The following is a 13,068-nucleotide window of genomic DNA, read 5'->3' on the forward strand; positions in this document are numbered from 1 at the left end:
TAGGCAAACTGGTGAAAACAGCAACCTCAGAAACACCCAGGACACCCAAGGGGAAAGTACGTGCTCTTCTGGGAGTGCTTCCCAGAGAGCAGCAAGCACAGAGTCCCCTGTCATGGGACAAAAAAGCCAGCTATTGCCATTTTCTCCCCCCTGTCCCTCCGCATACATGAACTTGAGTAAACAGCACAGCACCAACATGGCTGCCTAACCTGGTTACACCAAGTCCTGTCCTCCTGTCCTCTGACGGTACAGCTTTTCTTGGGTAAGTGTGTTTAAGGACCAGTACAGCGGGCCCTTTCCCCAGAAGACCAGTAGAAACATTTGCACGTACAACATCTTCCAAACAGAGAAATCTGGAAAGTTTCAGTTCCAGTGAAAGTAGCATCAGATATCATTTAACAAGCAGACCAGAGCACGCTTCATTAAAACTTGCCAGGCTCTGGCCAAGGTCAATACTGCCAAATGGAAGAATTCAACTCAAAGAACAAGGAAAGGTCATAGCCAGAGATCTAATTGAAACAAATATAAGTAATATGCCTGATGGAGAAGTGAAAATGACAATCATGAGAATACTTGCGGGGCTAGGGAAAAGCATGGAAAATGCAAAGGAGAATTTACTGCAGAGATGAAAGAGCTAAAAAAAACAATCAGGCAGAAATGAAAAATGCAATATCTGAGATTTGAAACTGACCGGATGTAATGACCACAAGGATGGAAGAAGCGAGGAAACAAGTGGAACAGAAGACAGAATTGTGGAAAATAATGAAGCTTAACAAAAGAAAGAAGAATTATGGATTATGAGAGTAGACTTAGGGAACTCAGTGACTCCATCAAAAGTAATAATATTTTATATCATAGGAATCCCAGAAGAAGAAGGAAAGAGAAAAGGGGGCAGAAGGTTTATTTGAGGAAATAATAGTTGAAAACTTCCCTAATCTGAGGAAGGAAACATACATCCAAATCCAGGAAGGACAGACAACTCTCATCAAAACCAACAAAAGCAGGACAACACCAAAATATATTATAGTTAAATTTCCAAAATCTAGCGGTAAAGAAAAAATTCCAACAGCAGCAAGACAAAAGAAGTCCCTAACTTAAAAAGGAAGCCACATAAGATTAGCTGAAGATCTGTTATATCAGACTTTAATCAGACAAACTAAACTTCAAACCACAAACTGTAACAAGATAAAGAAGGGCACTGTATCATAATAAAGGGGACTCTCTAACCAGAAGGTAGCAATTGTCAATATGTATGCCCCTAACTTGAAATTAACCAAATATATAAATTAATAACAGAAACACACACACACACACACACACACACACACACACACACACACACACACTGGAATATTACTCAGCCATCAAAAAGAATGAAATCTTGCCATTTGCAATGACATGTATGGATCTAGTATGTATTAAGCAAGTGTAATATGTCAGTGACAGACAAATATCATATGCAATATCAGTATCACTCAAACATCACTCAAAACTAATGTTTTGGTGGTAGTAATTTTGCAGTACATAAGTGAATCAAATAAATGCGTTGTACGCCTTAAATCTATACTATATTGTATGTCAATTAGAGCTCAGTAAAACAGTAAATATAAGTAAGTACACATACATAGATACACCATCCAAGAAAAAAATAACGGAAGACCAAAAATAACAGAATATTGCTGTGTTAATTTTCTATGAGAAATTTGGTAAATCACTAATTTCCATCTGCTTGCTTTCTTGTTTGGGATTTGAGAATACTGGAAGATCTTGGTTGATCAGAGTACACTACTGAGTTGAAATGTAATTTTGTTTTTAAAATGGTAATTAACCTTACCTCTTTTTACTTTAGTTCCCCTTGATGTCAATGCATCTCTGAGGATATAAACAGTAGTGTGAGTTGTTTCAGTTGAGAAGTAACACTTTCAAAAATCTCTTAAATGACTTGAAAACATACATATGCAAACACACACACACACACACACACACACACACACACACGTTTTCTTTTATAGATCACACCCAATACCTAAGAATTGCTAGACACAGGAAATCTGGATTTTATAGATGTAGGATAAACAAGATATGACATATCGAGACTTCCTCAAGAAATATTTAGTGGTTCCTTATTCCATAAAACCAAATTAAAGCAGTGGTTTTTGAAAGGGAGATGGGTTAGATGTTAATTCGTCATCACTCGCCAATGTGAAAAATCTCTTTGCTGACAAAAATTCTAACTTTGACAATGTGCCTCTTTAGAATCTCTGCTTGGAAGCTCCCGGGCCTTGCAATTCCTTTATAACCGGTAGTAGTTTCAAAGGCAGTTCATTAAAGCTCCCAGCACTATGATTCTATGTGTAGAATAAACTACTCAGGAGGAAGTAGAAATTGGACTATCAGGATGATCAGCGTGCTCCTACTAGTGAAAGCTTATAAAAATAAAGCTCTATTTGCAAAATATTAGCAACTTTGCCCAAAGTTCTCTCTTAAATTTAAGGTTTTCTGAGCAAAATACTTTGTCCATAGTAATAATTTTCATCTTCTCTGCTGCACAAAACAAGCACACACCCAACAACACTAGTGTTGATGTCCGACATTCAAATTAATTATTCATTAATACATATTAAGCAATTACTATGGGATATATTATGTATTATATGCAAAATGTATTTAGCATGTAATTATAAAAGTTCTATAAGGGTCCACTGGTCTTCAACTCTTCCTATACTTAAATTATTCCTTTCTATATTTATTAATTTGCTTCGTTTCTAAAATGCATAATACCTAATTTATGTAATTAATGTTCCCATGCAGAACAGATTCCTTATCTTATGATTTCTTTCATAACCCTTTTCAATCTGGCTTGTTCTGTTTTTACATCACACACACACACACACACACACACACAAACTTTCTATGTGACATTCGTCTGGAAAAATTCACTGGTCTCTTCTAATTGTTTTCCTTTTGTATCTCTCACCATCTCTTGATACCAGAAATTAATTTCTTCCAGTGAAACCATTTGCATCTCTAGCTCTGCGCATCTTAGGTTCCTGATTTTCTTCCCTCTTCACATTGCTCGTGTTCTTTGATTCAATCCTCTACTTTTCCAGGCCATTGATTGTAGTAGCCAAGGGTTTTGTCCTAAAATATCTGCTAATCTCTTGCAACACCAATGATTTGGGAGAAATTATCCATTTGAAATTTGAAAATTTCCAAATCTCTATCTTCAAACTCAATTACCGACACTCACATGTCACTATTAACTCTCCATACATCTTTTGAGCATGCGTGTTTTGGGGATCTTTAAAACTCAGTGGAAACTAACCTCCTCTTACTCCAAGGGTAGTCACTTTCTACCCAGTTTTCTGAGCAACAATTATATTTCCCATCCCAGTTCTCTGCTCTGATCTATGATTCTTAATTACTCTCCGTATTTCTTTCTTTTTTATATTTAATTTTAATCATTCCCCCAATTCTAATGCTACATTACAGAATGCATTATATATTTTTATATCGTTTTTTAATTCTTATCTACATTCATGATACAATTTTGTTTTCAGTGTATCTTCCGCCACCACCTTTTTATTTTTGGTCTTTAGTGGTTTTAAAATACACCTATGCATTAGAATAATTTGGGGAAGTTTTGATTTTCAAAAAGTTATATTGCATTGGAACTTACATAAAAGGCTCCTGGGTGGATCAGTCAGCTGAGCATCTGACTTTGCCTCAGATCATGATCTCATGGTTCAAGGGTTCGAGCCCCACGGACAGCACAGAGCCTGGAGCTCGCTTTGGATTCTGTGTCTCCCTCTCTCTCTCTGCCCTCCCCCACTCATGCTGTGTCTCTCAAAAAATAAACTTTAAAATTAATAAAAAGGGGCGCCTGGGTGGCGCAGTCGGTTAAGCGTCCGACTTCAGCCAGGTCACGATCTCGCGGTCCGTGAGTTCGAGCCCCGCGTCGGGCTCTGGGCTGATGGCTCGGAGCCTGGAGCCTGTTTCCGATTCTGTGTCTCCCTCTCTCTCTGCCCCTCCCCCGTTCATGCTCTGTCTCTCTCTGTCCCACAAAATAAAATAAAAACGTTGAAAAAAATATATAAAAAATAAAATTAAATTAAATCAAAAAAAAAAAAATAACATAAACTGCATAGCCCCTTGAGTATACAGCTTAGTGAATGTTTACAAAAGTATTAACCCATTCTCTACTTGAAAATATACATTTCCCACATTATGGAAGGGTGTCTTATGCCACTTCTTAGTATATAAGCATTAAAAATGCCAAAGCTATAATTCCAGCACTACAGATTTTTATGTAATTCGTTTGAGGTGGATCCTGAACATTGGTATTTATTTTTCTACATAAGGCTATTTAATAACTTAAAAACACCAAGCAAAAAGAAGTACATCGGATGCATTTTATTAGTAGAGTTGAGAAATGGAGCACATGTGGATTAAATTGAGAGAGATTAAAACTCGCAGAACATTTTGGGAAGGAGACAGGGGTGAAAGTAAAACATAGTTTGAGTTAAGGATGGTGTGTTATATAAAACACTGCTGTCATGTGTTATTTAAAATGTTTCTCATAAGTCTTTCAAAAACAGTTTAGAGTGGAAAAAAAAAACCAAAACACATCTGTATGCATAATGAGGTCTCTTTAGGGGATTTTTTAAATCTTTTGCGATGCGTATGGCATAACTTAACACCAGAATTTGTACCTATCTGCATTAGGCAGTCATCCACTAGACTGTCAGATAACAAGCACTTTTCCACTATTTTTCAATAAATTAATGGCAAAGCTAGCTTAAATTTAATGTGATTACTGACATATTTAACAATAAATGTACCATTTTGCTGTTACTGTTTCTCATTTATCTTATCCCTCTCTCTCTCTTTATAAGTAGATAGATAGATACTGTATTTAGTTGCCTTCTTTTTGATGAACTACTAGTTTTCATTTTCCTGCTCTACTAACTTGATATTAACATTTCTGTTACTATTATTTTAGTGGTTACTCTACAGACTATAAAACATGCAGACTATAAAATATGACTTGATATTGTATTTTCTAGATAAAGAAGTTGCTCTCAATACCTTTATACTTCCCTCCTGCCATTTTGACATTGTTCTATTGTTGTTTGTATATCATGTCTTTTAGTTTTCAATATTTTAAATCCCACAAGGTTAATTATCATTCTGTATCTATCTACATTTAGACATTGTTCTCTATTGTTTCATGAACTTCCAACCTCCCATCTAGAATTATTTTTATTTTGCTTAATAAACACACTTAATAATTATTATTTAGTGCACTTATGCTGATGTCAAATTCTTAAATTCTTTTTTCATTATGTGAAGTTTTTTGTCTGTAGTTTTGAAGGATATTTTTATGTTTAGAATTCAAGAGCAGTGTACCACGTTGATTGATTTGAACAACTTTTGCATCCCAGGAATAAATCCCACTTGATACTGGTGAATTATTTTTTTAATGTATTATTGGCTTTAGCTTGCTAGTATTTTATTGAGAATTTTTGTATCAATGTTCATCAGGGATATTGGCCTATAGTTCTGTTTTTCAGTGCAGTCTTTATCTGATTTTGGTATCAGGGTAATGCTGGCCTCATACAATGAATTTGGAAGTTTTCCTTTTCTACTTTTTGGAACAGTTTGAGAAGAATAGGTGTTAACTCTGTTAAATGTTTGGTAGAATTGTGGGACACCATCTAGCCCTGGACTTTGTTTTGTTGGGAATTTTTTGATTACTCATTCAACTTATTTGCCAGTTATCAATCTCTTCAAATTTTCTATTTCTTCCACTTTCAGTTTTGGTAGTTTGTATGTGCCTAGGAATTTGTCCATTTTTTTCTAGGTTGTCCAATTTGTTGGCATATAGTTTTTCATAATATTCTCTTATAATTGTTTGTATTTCTGTAGTTTTGGTTGTTATTTATCCTAATTTGTGATTTTATTTATTTGGGTCTTTTTTTTCTTTTTGATAAGTCTGGCCAGAGTTTTATCACTTTTATTATTTTTTTTTATTCTGGTTTTTTTTTTTTTTTTTTTATAGAGAACCAGCTCCTGGGTTCATTGATCTATTCAACTGTGTTTTTTCCTTCGTTTTTTTAGTTTCTACCTCATTTGTTTCTGTTCTAATCTTTATTCTTCTGCTGGCTTTAGGCTTTGTTTTTCTTTTTCTAGTTCCTTTAGGTGAAAGGTTAGCTTATTTATTTCAGATTTTTGTTACTGTTGTCGGTTGGGGTAGGCCTCTATTGTTACATATTTCCCTGTTAGGAACACTTTTGCTGCATCCCAAAGCTTTTGGACCCTATGTTTTCATTTTTCATGTTTGCATGTATTTTTTTTTTAAACTTGTTCTTTGACTTCATGGTTCACCCATTCATTGTTTAGTAGCATGTTGTTTAGCGTCCATCTATTTGTGTCCTTCCAAATTTTTCCTTGTGGTTGACTTCTAGTCTCATAGCATTGTGGTGAGAAAAGGCACATTGTATGATTTTAGTCTTTGGGTATTTATTGAAACTTGTTTTGTTACTTAATTTGTGACCTATTCTGGAGAATGATCCATGTGCACTTGAAAAGAATGTGTATTCTGCGGTTTTAGGATGGAATATATCTAATTCTGAATATATTTAGTTCTGAATATATCTGTTAAGTCCATCTGGTCCAGTGTGTCATTCAAAGCCATTGTTTGCTTATTTATTTTCTGTTTAGATCATCTGTCCATTGATGTAAGTGGGGTGTGAAAGTCCCCTATTATAATTGTTATTATCAATGAGTTCTTTTATGTTTATTATTAATTGTTTTATACATCTTGGTGCTTCATGTGGGGTGCGTGAATGTTTATAATTGTTAGATCTTGTTGGATTGGCCCCTTGATTATTAAATAATGCCTCTGTCTCGTTTTATAATCTTTGTGTAGTATGGACATTTTAACAATATTAATTATTCTGACCCATGAACATAGAATATCTTTCCATTTGTGTCATCTTCACTTTCTTTCATCAGAGTATTATTGCTTTTAGGGCACAGATATTCCACCTCCTTAGTTACATTTATTCATAAGCATTTTATTGTGTTTGATGCTACTATAGGTGGGATTGTTTTTCTTATTTCTTTCTTAGATATTTTGTTGTTAGCATGTTAAAACAAACTGATTTTTATAATGGCTTTGTACCCTGAAACTATTGAATTCACTGATGACTTCTCATAGACAAAATATATCCAGTGCCTTATTTTTGAACTTTTTTCCAGTTTCTACATTTTATTCCCATAAATAACCCTGGTTGCAACTTCTAATTGTTTAAAAAAAAAAGGAAATAGATAATAGCCTTAGTTAATTTGTCTTAGACTAATCTCCCAGAACTAGAATTACCAGTTCAGTGAATGTGAACATTAGGAATACTTGTTTTACATATCACTCTCTAGAAATGTTGCATCATATTCTTCTCCTACCTGATTCTAGAAAGCCCTATTTCACTTCATTGTTGTCAAAATAAAGTGCTTTCTTTAAGATCTTTTCACTGTCACTAGCACAAATATGAGAATATTTGCAACTAGAACTATAATCTATGTTAAATAACTTGAATTTAAGTTAAAAAATAATATTGGAACCTTAATTTGTGTTTCTTTTGTAATTTTAAGAAAAAATAGGCCAGTATGCATTAACTAGCTGTATTTCTTCTATCATGATTTTCTGGATGTGTCTACTAACAGGTTATCTAGAAATCTTAGTTTTCCAAGTTTGGATGTTTGTAATTAATTTTCTGTAAAAGGGAAAATGAGAGGGACTAGTTCAGGAGATGCTAGGAAACACAAGTTTTAAAATTCAATTACTTTTTTTTAATTGGAAATAAAGGTGAACATTCTTGATGTCAATATTAAGTATTATAAGGATATGTTATAATCACTTTTATGTAGTGTTTTCTAAGTTTATTTTCATTTTTAGAGAGCAAGGAGAGTAGGGGAGAGGGGCAGAGGGAGAGAGAGAATATCTTAAGCATGTAGCTCAGCATGGGGCTCAATCCCATGACTCTGTGATCAGGACATGAGCCAAAATCGAGTCCAGTGTTCCACCAACTGAGCCACTCAGGCGACTCTGTTAATTGTTGTTTAAGTAAAGGTATTTTTGGGAGCCTTTTAAATATATGTACTATTTACCTCTATAGTATATGACCTTAAACTAATGTCCACTAATTTACTTTTCATTTTCTACTTTCTTCCCGTCAGAATGTCACTATTGCCAATGGGTGTATATTTACCATTTCTAATCCCACAGATCCCTATCCTCTCCCATTTTTTGTTTGTTTGTTTCTCATCACCTAATGATCATATTCTGGGAACTTGAGAATACTAAAACTATAATATGTAAATAGCAGGGCGTATATTAAATGTAAATTCAAAATATGCTACTTCTCTCCCTGACTTCAAATGTACCTAGTAGAGATATTTCTCAAGCCTTAATTAATCAGATGGTCTTCCGGGGAAAGTGGTCATTATTCTAGAGGAAATTTAATCTCTATAACCCTGGTTTTCTTAGTGTAGGATCCTCAAATTGAATTCATGGCAAATAAATATCTCAAAGGAACTATATGAATATAGAGATAGTTTCCAATGTAAGTATTTCTGAAGCATTTCTCATTTAAGCACCACAATCTGTGTTGTAAGCAATTGTTGACCTCAGATTGAGTAGCACCTTTCACCTGGTGCAATTCTTTACATAAAATTAGGAAGTCAAACTGAGCTGTATCGAGTAACATATTTCAGCAACGCACAGTTTAATAAAAGGCTTTAAAGAAATAGATCTGAGGCCACTTTGTTTTATTTTTTAAACTATTTCCTATATAAACTTGCGATCAGACAGGCAACATGAATGAATAACACAGTGAACGTCATAAACCATACATAGAAGAATAATAATTAATATTTTGCTGTTTTCGTTACCTCTCCCTCTCTGCACGTGCGCGCGCGCGCACACACACACACACACGGATGTAATTGTAATGTCACATAAAAGGCCTCTTCTTTGTTCTATTTGGTTGTTAATAATTGGACATGGAACTGGGATTGATTTTCTCAGTGCTATTCAATTTTAGATGTTAGAAAATTCTTCCCAAATTTTTTGAATGTGTAAAATATTCTCTTAGTCTTTAAAAGTCAAAATTATGTAAGAGTATACTTAGAAAAGTTTTGCTTGTAACTCTACACTCACGTTGACTCCCACTCAGATGTGAGAAACCTAACATTCTCCTCCATTTTTTGTACAGTTCCATGGTACTCCTTCATGTTGATGTACCATTTAAAGAAATTAAATAGGCCCTTAATTTGAACATTTGTACTGTTTTAAATTTTTGGTGTAACCAGTGCTGCAGTGGACAACACTAGTGTCTTCCCTCCTCCCCCCCCCCCGCCCCCCATTTACAGAGAGCTACATTTAGGTTGGATGCCTAGCAGTGGATTTCCTAAGCCAAAATGAAAATGGTGTCCAGAGTTTTGTGGTGGTGTCAGTTTCCCCCAATAAATTTTGTAACATTTTGCGCATAGATACCAGTGAACTATGAGAATAGCTTTTTCCACCAGGCACTAGAGTGTTTTGTCAAAATTTGGCAAGATTTTTATGAACTACAAAGTGAGAAAATATTTTAAATATGGGTCTTCATTAATTTGGAATTCTTTTATTATGGGGGTGTGTCTGAGCATTTTTCCTAAATTTAAAGGCATTTACTCTATTTTTTCTGTCAACTGTATTTTTAAGTTATTTGTCATTTTTTTCTACTAGAATTTACTTAAAGAAGTAGATAAAACATAAATAAAGACAAATGATAGGAAGGACAGGAAGGGAGGGAAGGCAGAGGAAGAGAAAGAATGGACACAGGTATTAAACTTCATCTATGATTAAAATCTGCACATATATTCTGGTTTTAGCTTGAAGTGTGTTTGTGTTTCTATGTCTAGTTTTTTTTTTTAATTGTGAAATTCGTTGATCTTTCATTACTTCTGAATTTTGAGACATAATATGTAGCTTTCCAACTCCAACTTATGATAGTAGATATTTTCTTTTTGTAGTTGGAGAATTTATTTTTAAGCATTTATATTTCTGACTGATTTGGAATTTATCCTAGGGAAAGTAATGATACACAGGTTCAATTTTAGTGGTTTTTTTTAGTGACTATTGGGTTACTTTTTAAACTTTTTTTTTTTAATGTTTATTTACTTTTGAGAGAGAGACACAGCATGAGTGGGGGGAGAGCAGAGAGAGACACAACCTGAAGCAGGCTCCAGGCTCTGAGCTGTCAGCACAGAGCCCCATGCGCAGCTCCAACTCATGAACCGTGAGATCGTGACCTGAGCTGAAGTCGGACGCTCAACCGACTGAGCCACCCAGGCGCCCCTAGGGTTACTTTTTAAAACATTGATTGAAAACTCTATTTTTCCCCTGTGACTTAATTTATCATATACTATACTTTCATATGCACTTGGGTCCAATTTTACTCTTTGGTGCCAGGATCTTTCTGAGTATTCATGTACAAATAGCATTGTTTTTATGAGAAAGTTTTTTTTCTTTATTTTAATATCTGGTAGGGCCAAAATCCTACTTTGCCTTGTTGATCTTTTTTATGGTTTCCTAGTCTAGTCATGTTTGTTTGTTTTCCATATGACCTTCATAATGAATCCAAGTCCTGGCTATTTTATTGGGACCATGGTAAATTTATTTTACCAAGTGTGGAAAATGTCTTCATAAAGTTTGATTGTTATAGTCAAAAACTGGTGTTTCCTTTCATCTTTTCAAGGAAAAGATTATATTATTATATTATATTATCTATTATCTATTATATTATATTATATTATATTATATTATATTATATTATAATCTATTTTTTTAGAGAGAGACAGAGACAGAATGTGAGTGGTTTAGGGGCAAGAGAGGGGGAGACACAGAATCTGAAGCAGGTTCCAGGCTCTGAGTTGTCAGCACAGAGCCCGATTAGGGGCTCGATCTCAGGAGCTGTGAGATCATGAGCTGAGCTGAAGTCCAATGTCCACTGACTGAGCCACCCAGGCACCTTGGAAAGTCACCATATTTTTTATTTTATTGGTGCTTTGTTAATAAATAGTGGACTTTTAAAAAGCTTCAGGTCTATGGTGTGAATTAAATTAATGGAAACCCTGTGTTAAATCATCCAGTTTTTGGAATAAATCCTACTTGAACGTGATGTATTTTTTAATGTGATTTTAGATTCTTCTGCAATTATTTTATTCATGATTAAACAGGACTAATCTGTGCTTTTTTATTGTGTATCTCTTATGCCATTATATCTTTAACGTCCTTCTAAACTGAAATGACAATCTTGATTGGGTTTAATATCAACGTCTTCTTTCGTAAAAAAAGTGTGGAATGTTTTCCAGCACTTCTTAATCTTTGTAACGATTTAACTGGCATGAGAATTAACTGCTTTGGAATGTTTGATAGAATTTTCCAGTGAAATTCAATCTGATTATTTTGGGAAGGTAGCACTTTGTTTTTTTATTTGCTTTTTCTGACATGCATTTTTAAAATATGAAAGGCAGTAGGTATACGCATGTTTCCTTGATTCATTTTTTATTACAGAAGTTAAAAAATAACATTTTTGAAATGGACATTATTCATTCTGCCACTGCTTTTTGTTTAGAAGGCATCTCTTTAATTCTCTTACCCAGAAATCAGCTGATGATGAACGGATATATTATTTTGCTGATTGCTTATAGAACTTAAAACAGAAGGGTGAAAAAAATAAAAAGAGTGAAAAACAGGTTAACTCAGATTTGTTAAATGTCATTAATTTTCTTCTGCTTCTGATATCTGAAGGAAAAGTGATGACTAATGCCCAACTTGATAGCTATTTATTTTCTCTATTAATTCATAAGAACAAACTCAGTGATAGAATTGTCATATCTATATTCATGTATTTGAACATTGATATTTTAATTTTGAAAGAATTTTTGTTAGGAACTTTGTCTCCCACCTAACACAATAGCAAAGTGATCTTCCCTGTGACAACCACAGATGTGATGTGCCCATGGAATTCTAAGTGTTTTTTCTGAAGTATTTTTGTACAAAGCAACCAAAAGCTTTCAGTGCATTTTCCTTTGCTCACGGCCTACTTCTGATTGTCATATACCACCTACTTAAAGCAAACATTCTTTGTAATTTCTATTTGTCAAGGTCAAAGGGTATCTCTAAATCAGAGAATGTAGGATTTTCCAATCTATGAACAATGCTCAGTACCCTAACAGATTATAAAAATTGTGTGTTATTAACTATAAAGTGGATAGAGAAATTAATTTTTTCTTTTATTGATATCAGGGTAGGAATATTCACAGGTCTGAGCAATTAAAATATCTGAGGGCTCTTTCTTTTAGAACTGCTGAATGTCTTACATATAATTCAAAAATTAAATTACAGAAAAAATGAGTGCTGTTTGAGCCCAAAACTTGTGTTCTCCTCTCTTTTCTTCAAGTTTTATTTAAATTCCAGTTAGTTAACATACAGTGTAGTACAGTTTCAGGTGGGGGCACCTGGGTGGCTCAGTTGGTTAAGCATCTGACTTCAGCTAAAGTCATGATCTCCTGGTTTGTGAGTTCCCGCCCCGGGTTGAGCTCTGTGCTGACAGCTGTCTCTCTGCCCCTCCTCCACTCATTCTCTCTCACTCTCAAAAAAAAAAAAAAAAGAAAAAAGAAAAAAAAAAGTTAAAAAAAAATAGTTTCAGGTGTACAATATTGCGATTCAACATTTCCGTACAGCACCCAGTGCTCATCTCAGCAAGTGTGCTGGTTAATCCTCATCACCTATTTCACCCATCCTCCCACCTTATCTCTCCTCTGGTAACCGTCAGTTTGTTCTCTATAGGCAAGAGTCTGTTTCTTGGTTTGCCTTCATCTCTCTTGTTTAACGCCTTTGTTGGTTTGTTTTGTTTCTTAAATTCCACCTGAGAGTGAAATCATATGGTCCTTGTCTTTCTCTGACCTATTTCACTTAGCATAATACTCCCTAGCTCCATCTATGTCATTGCAAATGGCAAG

This window comes from Lynx rufus, unplaced genomic scaffold (assembly GCF_022079265.1).
Source record: "Lynx rufus isolate CCGP_SWC_20201006 ecotype Redwood Valley unplaced genomic scaffold, mLynRuf1.p SCAF_4, whole genome shotgun sequence".
Classification (NCBI taxonomy): domain Eukaryota; kingdom Metazoa; phylum Chordata; class Mammalia; order Carnivora; family Felidae; genus Lynx; species Lynx rufus.